Source organism: Octodon degus, unplaced genomic scaffold (genome assembly GCF_000260255.1).
Source record: "Octodon degus isolate 3935 unplaced genomic scaffold, OctDeg1.0 scaffold00019, whole genome shotgun sequence".
In the NCBI taxonomy this organism is placed as follows: domain Eukaryota; kingdom Metazoa; phylum Chordata; class Mammalia; order Rodentia; family Octodontidae; genus Octodon; species Octodon degus.
This window is the reverse complement of record NW_004524595.1, coordinates 6,397,999-6,406,647: the sequence shown is the minus strand read 5'-3', so window position 1 is coordinate 6,406,647 and position 8,649 is coordinate 6,397,999. Positions and strand designations below refer to the sequence as shown.

At 40.3% G+C, this 8,649-nt stretch overlaps 1 protein-coding gene across 5 annotated transcripts in view; it reads right to left on the bottom strand.

Moving 5' to 3' along the window:
• Nucleotides 1-8,649, bottom strand: part of Asxl2 (additional sex combs like 2, transcriptional regulator) — a 152,346-nt gene that overhangs the window by 117,557 nt on the left and 26,140 nt on the right. The window contains exon 1 of one of the 5 annotated variants that reach the window (XM_023710892.1): nucleotides 7,954-7,988. The exons of the other annotated variants lie outside the window; for them this stretch is intronic. The gene's annotated coding sequence lies outside the window, so the exon portion shown is untranslated. Of the gene's footprint in view, nucleotides 1-7,953; nucleotides 7,989-8,649 lie in introns of those variants that run through there. 5 annotated transcript variants of the gene reach the window in all.

The window sequence follows — 8,649 nt, the reverse complement described above, 5'->3', positions numbered from 1 at the left end:
GCGGTCCCTGTGCTTTGCTAAGCTTGTTCTAAGTAGGTGCTTTAGACCACTGAGCCATCTCAACAGCCCCTAGTTTATAGTTTCTAACTTTCCATCACTATTCTCCACCTTGTTGTTAAGTACATGTTTATAAGTGGGGAGGAGGGAGTGCTATAGAACACCCTTAAGAGCTTCAAACGTGTCAGGCAAATGCTCTACCACTGAGCTATCCTCCAAGCTCTAAGTATATTAATTATACTTACTTTCAAGCACATGTCTAAAAACTTCAATACCTGAGTCATCTGAATCTGCTTCTATTATCTTGTTTTCCTCTGCATTTTTTATCTTCTATTTGTGGCTTTCTTCCTATTTTTTGTTGTACAGTGTAATTTTTCCACAGTAAAGTATGCAAATCTTACAGCCGGAGAGATAGCTCAGCAGACCCTGCTTTGGCAAGTGCAGGGACCGAGGTTCCATCCCACTCCCACTCCCACATGCTGCCAGCCCCACCCCCAGGGCATGCTGAGCCAGGAACAGAGTCCAGGCGTGGTGTGTGTGCCTATAATCCCAGCACTTGGGAGGCTAAAAACAGGAGGATCAACAGGAGTCCAATCTGTATAATGAGACCCTGTAGACCCTGTACTAAAAAATACAAATAGTTTGTTCAAATTTATCTCCAAAGTCCAACATGTTCTGTGTTTTGCACTCATGCATTTCTCCTACCTTTTCTTCACTTAATAAGTGGGCTATACTTGTTTCTCCCATTCTGGATTTTGCTGATTCTCTGTCCCCTGTACGCCCTGAAAATTAGGATTTACACCAAGAGGCTTTTTTTTAGGAAGGACCTCCTCCAAAAGCATAGGCAGTATTGTATACTTCCTATCACACCACAACAGAACACAAAAAATACATTTGGTCTCTCTGAGATACCAATATGAATCAGTGGGGCAGGTACAGAGTCTAACCTATTTTTCTTTTTTTTTTTTTTCAAAATTTTATTTTTTATTTATTTATTTTTTAAATTTTATTTATTTATTTATTTATTTGTGTGTGTGTGTGTGGCCAGCTCAGCCCACCAGGGGGCAGGGCTGGCTGGCATGTGGTGCTGGGGGATTGAACCGCGGTCCCTGTGCTTTGCTAAGCTTGTTCTAAGTAGGTGCTTTAGACCACTGAGCCATCTCACCAGGCCCTCAAAATTTTATTGATAAACAGATATCAATGAGACAGTTTCAAATCAAATCGAAGTACAGATTCAACAAATAACACACTGCATATATTCTTCTTAGTGATTAATAACCTATTTTTCTTGTTGCTAAGCCAAAACACCAGGCCCCCCCAAAGTTAAAGAAGGAAAGGTCTATTTCAGTTCATAGTTCGTACAGCTTTCAGTACTTAGCTAGCTGGCTCCAAGGCAGGGTGGTATGACAGAGGGGCATGGCAGAAGATAAACAGTTCATGACAGAAAAAGGCAAAAGGCAGCAACAAACAAGCACCAGCAACAAACAGTGAAATAGCAGAAGCTGAAGCAGCAAGCTGTTTCTCTCTTTTATGTTACCCAGTCTACCAGCCTTTTGGGTGGCACCGGTCACACCCAGGGTGGGCTTCCCTTATCTGTCCCCTTAATCCCAGGCATACACCCTTAATCTAGTATCACATCCTGATCTACCTACCTACAAAATTCCCCATACATGAATTCATGAGGCTTTGGAGAGACATCTAGATACAGGCCATAACATATGATCAACTCAATATAAGAAACAAATTTACAACAGTCTGTTTTTAAGACAAAGCAGCTAACAGTGGAAAATCGCTACTGGTTAAAATTGCCTAGAGGCCTGCAGATGTGACAAACTCAGCCTGCGGATGTGACAAAATTCATGTATCTGGAAGGTTCCCAAGCAAATGAGATAGTGGGGAAGAGAAACTAGGAATTTGGCTTGAATGGGGAAAGGAGAAAGCAGATACCCTATATTTACAGTGATGATAAAACCTTTTACATACTGAATGCCCAAATTGCAACCTAAAGCCCACTTATTCCCACTTATTTATCATGAAGTGCCAACCCTGCAATTACCTGCATACTGAGGTTTTAGTTTAGAAAAACAACTATTACCCAATGTTCAGCTGCTGGGGTGGTTTGTGTGCTGACAGAGGGCTCTATGTACTTCCTGTGGCATATTTGTGATAGGTTTGCCACTGCCTTACATGGAAATACTGAAATTTAAGTGATGTCCAGGAAGACTAAAAACACACAGCACTCAGCCAGTGAAAACAGAGGAGGGACCTATGTCCTGGGGGATAAACTGCTTGCCATAACTGCCCCAGGTATGCCTGCATAACAGACACCTGATATTAGGAGACTGACATTAAAATCCTGCTTTCATAGTCACTGCTTGTTTGTTTCTGAGTCCAGTCCTTGGATTGGACAAGTAAGCATACTTCTCAACACCCAATCTATCTATTAAAAAGTTTCCCACCTCGGTTCTAACCTGATGGTTTTAGCCATCATTGATCAGCTACCTCAGCTGACCAAATAGCTCACCAGATTCAAGGGCCTACAAGCGGGGGCAGGGGGAGTTCAATTCCCTCCCCTGGGGTGTGCTGAGACAGCAATTGAGACTGGGCCCGGTGGAGCGCAACCGTAATCCCAGCTCTTGGGAGGCTGTAACAGGCAGATCACTACAAGTCTGATCTAGTAGTGAGACCCTTAACACCCTGTAGACCCTTCCCTAAAATACAAAAAAAAAAAAAAAGGTAATTACTACCTCAACTCATTTTCAGATTAATTTTTTATTAGTATTACACTTTTATCTGAATTACGTAATGATTGCATTCCTTATGGGAAGCTGGTATATGCACATAAAATATCTCAATTTTTTTTATCCCCTTTTTCTCCATCTTGATCCCCTTCCCATCTGAAAAAGATCTTTTGTTCTTTATCTTGTATTTTGTTATTTATTTAATGTATTCAGTACAGGGTCTACAGAGTCTCACTACACAGACTGGACACATAGTGGTCCTCCTGTTGTCAGCCGCTCAAGCGCTGGGATTACAAGCACCACCATACCCAGTCTCAATGTCTGAGAGTGCCCCGGGGGCGGAGCCCACACAGCACTCGGGGGATTGAACCCCAGCTGCTGTACTCTGCCTATGTAGGTGCTTTAGTCCACTGGGCTACCTGACCAGCCCTTTTTGTTCTTTATTTATATTCTGAGTTTCTCTTATACAAGAAATCTAAGTCTACGTTCTCTTACATGAGAAACCATGCAATATTTAAGTCTGTAAGTCAGATTTGTTTTACTTAACATTATGGTCCCAAGGTGCATATGCATAGCACAGTACAGCTGTGTAGGTAGGAAGATCTTAAGTTTAAAGTCAGCCTAGGTTTTTATAATGTTGAGGTCTCAAAAAAACCAACTGAAAAAGCAGACTCCAGCAGTTCTGCAAAGCACTTTAACCACAGGAGGGCAGTGTTTATCACATAAACTTCTTTTTTTCTTTTCTTTTTTTTTTTTTTTTGCGGAACCAGGGATTGAACTCAGGCCCTTGTGCTTGCCTGGGAAGCGCTTATTCCACTGAGCCATCTCCCCGGCCCCCAATCACATAAATTTCATTGTTTGAATTTCCTACAGAACAAAACAATTTTCAGAAACTTCTGTATGAGAATATGAATAACTATTAAGAATTAAAGTCAAAATTAGAGAATAAAAGCACAATAAAATAGTATTCTAAAGTGCACAAACACTTCTTAGCTTATAGATTCTTAGTTTATAGATTACACCACTGTAACTAATTTAAAAAAGTTTTTAAAATTGTATTTTTTGAGTAATCACAAATATCTAGGTAGCCTGTAATATTTCAGTTTGATGTTAGCTAAGAAACACCTATATTGAAATTACTGGTAGGGCGGTGAGATAGCTCAGCAGTCTAAAGCACCTGCTTAGGAAAGCTTAGGCAGGCACAGGGGACCTTAATTTGATCCTTGACACCACATGCCAGGCCAGAATGGCCAAAAAAAGGAAAAGAAATTACTGTTGCATTTATCAGTTCATTCCAGATATGCAACAACATGTACAGCATGAACTTATACAATCTACATTTTATGTTTAAAATGACCAAATAAATAGCACAGTAATCTTTATAAATTTATCGGTGATACAAAGGCTTATTTACTGTCCAGAAAGTTTTGGTTGTTGTTGTTGTTTTTGCAGAACCGGGGGTTGAACTCAGGCCCTTGGTTTTGCCAGGCAAGCACTTATTCTACTGAGCTATCTCCCTGGCCCCTTTTTTTTTTTTAATTTTTAAAAAATGTATTTATTTGGGGGCTGGTGATATAGCTCAGCAGTCTAAAATGCCTGCTTAGGCAAGCTTAGGCAAAAGCCCAGAGACCACAGTTGATCTCCCAGGGTGATCTGAGCTGGCCAAAATAAATAAATAAATAAATTCATTTATTTGGTTCAGGGTCTTGCTGCTCAGACTTGCAGTGATTCTCCTGTCTCAGCCTCCCCAACCCTCGGATTACAGGCTTGCAAAACCACACCCAGTGGCCAGCATGTCGTGTCTGGGGTACTAGGGATCAAATCTGGGTCCTTGTGCTTGCCAGGCAGGCACTTAAGACCACCACCTAACTATCTCCCCAGGCCCCCAAAAGCTTTAATTAGGGTAACACATGTGATAATAGTAAACAAGATCACCCAGGCAATCTGCAGTTTGAAAGACATGAGAGTCTATTCTACAAAACAATACACCACTGTTTAAGAGCTAGAAAAGAAGGCAGGGTGTGGTGGTGCATGTCTGCAATCCCAGCACTTGAGAGGCCAAAATAACAAAAACAAAAGAAAAGAGCCAGACATTAAAAACTAGCAAATAAACCAAGAGTGGCCAGGGAGATTTTTTTTTTTTTTTTTTGGGGGGGGGGGGACAAAAACTACTCTTAAGGTTAAGGTGTCAACAATGCCAAAGGGGGTTGGGGAGATAGCCCAGCAGGATAAGAACCTGAGTTCAATCCCCAGTTCCGGAAAAAAAAAGCCAAAAGCTGCCTAGTTAGTACCAGTAATATTTCCACTGTGTTTAGCAACAAAGAGATCTTTAATTCGCTTTTTAAAAGTTCATATCCCATTTCATCTGGAAAGAAGAAACTGAAATCAAACTCAAGGAGGCTTAACACTGAATGAGAATCCAGAGAGTAATGATGTTAATTCTAAAAACAGTGAAAAAGACAAAAGAAATATGAAGTCAGGAATTACTGCTTTGTTAAGTCACCTGAACAAGTTCCCTAGACCAGGATAAAAGGAGATCAGATCCACACAGCCCCAGTAATCCCAATTTTCCTCTAACACAAAAGGCATACAGATTCAGATATAAATTTTTCACAAACTCATTACCTGAGTCTGTGATATTTAAATTCAACACTGTGGAACAAGATTAACTCAGGGTACAGTATTCCTCAACTACCAAACTCATTATGGGAGCTCTGGCGTTAAGCCCAAGAAAATAAGAAGGAATACCCGGAATTTGGACAGAAGAAATAACCAACAGCCAAATGCCTTCAGAGAAAAGAGGAAACAGCCTTAGCTGCTGAGCAGTGTCTGTTGATCACTACTACTTCTGACCTGAGATGCACTCTTCTATCCAGCCTCTATGATACTGGCCTCTTCTTGGTTCTGCCTTACCTCTCTACTGTGGACCTTTTCATTCTCCACAATCTTGTGATGTTGATCTGAAGGATTCTCTTTTCAAGTACTACTCTACTCCGATATTTTCTTTCAGTGGCTTCAAAGCAAGTATGCTTTACAGCAGCACCCAATATAACCCTGTCTATCCCACTGCAATTACCATAACTGCATTTTACTTCCCTGCTGGCAAGTAAGCTCCATGACGGAGTTGCTTACCTGTCGAACTCATCCCATATTCTTCGTCCCTATCATCTGGTAGGCTAAACCATTTGCTGGTTCACTGATAAAATGTTAAGCAGCAAGGTTAGCCATGTAGTAAAAATGTCTCTTTTAAACAAAAAGAAGTGGTAAAAGTTGAAGTAAAACTGAAATAATTTTATAGATGGGATGGCAGAAACATGAGTATATTAAGTAGGTAAGACTATTTAAATATTAATTTACACATAGGCGAACCTGTGGATACACAGAAGATTATACAGGCTGGCTTCATGAACTCATACAGTTTTTTACCTACAAAGTACCTCAATCCTGAAAGTTCTTAAAATTTCCCTGATTTAGTTGAACTCTGCCTTAATTTTACCTGATTTTCTAAGATCATACACACTCCCTAAAGAAAAAGTCCTGAAAACCTAACCCTCAATCAAGAGTGGTGATGCATGCCTGTAATCCCTGAGAAATTTCAACCTAGCCTGGACAACATAGTAAACCGCTGTTCGAATTGATAAGAAAGGGAATGGGGAGGTAATCTGGGGTTCTAGGTCAAAAAGAGTGCGACTGCTTGGCATGCATGAGACTCTGAGTTCAATCTCCAGTACCACTCCAAAAAGCAAAAACAAAATACCTACCTTACCCCAAACTCTAAAGACTTAATAAAGGTAATAGTTAATACTCACCCAGCATTTAAAAGTTACCATTCTTTAAGTGCTTGCCTGGCAAGCACAAGGGCCTGAGTTCAATCCCCGGTTCCACCAAAAAAGTAAAATAAAAGCTACCATACTAAATGCTTCATGTTTATTAGCTCATTTAATCTTCATAACAAACTTAATAGGTATATAAAATTATCTCTTTTTTTTGAAATGTGAAAACTGAGGCAGAGAGTAAACAACTTGCCAAAGAACATCTCACATTAAATGACAGAGCTACTACTGCTGGTGAGGGGCCCAAACCTGTCTACAATGAAAACCACCTCTGAGCCCCCTTTATGTTACAGTTCCTCAGAGATAAGCTAACCATTTAGATGGTAAATTGACTGTACTGGGTCTCTTCCATCCTAAGAAGACAAGAATTTGCCTTGTTATTGACAATCACTGCAAAGTAATTTCTCTCCATCCTCCACTGCCTCAGCCAGCAGTACTACCCAAGGTATCTGATTTATCAATAGTGAGCATAGGGGTCAGGGAATGACTCAGTGGAATAAGCACTTCCCTGGCAAGCGCAAGGGCCTGAGTTCAATCCCTGGTTCCACCAAAAAAAAAAAAAAAAAAAAGTGAGCATTAACACTACCCTAAACTCTTTTTGGGCAAAATCAGGTATAACAATGGGCTCCGAGCATTTATTGCTCTCACGAGACACTATCAATAAGAAGCAGTAAGCCTGCAAAAACACTGAAATAACCTCTAAAATACAGTAAATGTTTGCTTCCTCAAAGCACAATAGAAATGTGAGTGGAAGTAGGATTGGTTTTTAGGATCCTAGTAACCAAATAAAATAATGTCCCCCATCTGTACAATTTTAGGCTCTGCTAGAATTAGAGATCCTTATCTTCAAATGAGGGAAAAACCTTTTTACCAGAGAATCTTTAATCTGAATCTAAAGTTAACTGTTGGGTCACTTTGTCTGGTGCTGATGAAAAGCAGGCAAAAAGACAAGGGATAACACACTGCGTAGCTTTACCTAGCAGGTAACTGAAACTAGAGCAGTTCCATGCCTAGATAGCAGGCAACTGCCACATTAAAGCAAAGACAAGATAAGGAAAAGGAGAATAAGGGCTCATTCCCCTTGAAAACAATGGTCTCAAGAAAGAACCTTAGATCATTAGAAGTCAGACCAAGGCTGAGAGAAGCCGGTGGTGTTGGACAGAGATAACATTATCAAAATGGCCTTGAAAGCAACTTCTGCAATAGACACTACAGTGGGTTCCATTAAGATCCTGTAGTAAGTAAGCTGTAAGAGACTGCTGTCAGCCTCTGTGCTGAGGAGCTGGTGACAAAAGTGAGTTTACAGTGCAGTATGAGCTATGTAAAGAACAGCTTAGCACACAGTCAGTGCCCTGCAGCACATTCTTTTAAGAGTCCCTCACCTCTGGTTTCCACTGTAATTCAGAGAAACAGCATCAGTCATATTTTCCATACTTTTTCATATCTGAAGATTTATCTGTCTTCTAGCACAATAGCAAAATTTTAAAACCTGCTAATAATCAATTCAAGGGTTGACAGGTACCTTACATGTTCAATAGCTAAGAAAGCAGAGTGAGATATACCTTTCTGGAAGTTAATATGGCAATATGCAACTTCAGGAGACTCATTTATTTTTTTTATTTTTGTATTTCAGGGGAGGGTCTATAGGGTGTTTAGGGTCTCACTACTAGATCAGACTTGTAGTGATCCGCCTATTTACAGCCTCCCAAGAGCTGGGATTACAGGCATGTGCCATGACACCCAGCCTCAATTGCCATCTCAGTGCGCCCCAGGGGTGGGGCCAGCATGGCAGGCCTGGGGATCAAACCCCTGGCCCCTGCTCAGGAGACTTTCAAAGATTAACATTGTGTATCTAACCCAGTAACTTTTATTCTAGTCATTTATAAAACCAAAGTAATAAAAATCCTTAAGAGGCATTTACATGAAGATTTTTAATGCTGTACTATTTGAAATAAATGACAGAGAAATAAATCTATATATCCAATAAAAAGATAATTTAAAAAATCAATTTAAAAAAAACAAAAAAAAACCATTATTCCTTTAGGGGCTGGCGAGATGGCTCAGTGGTCTAAAGCACT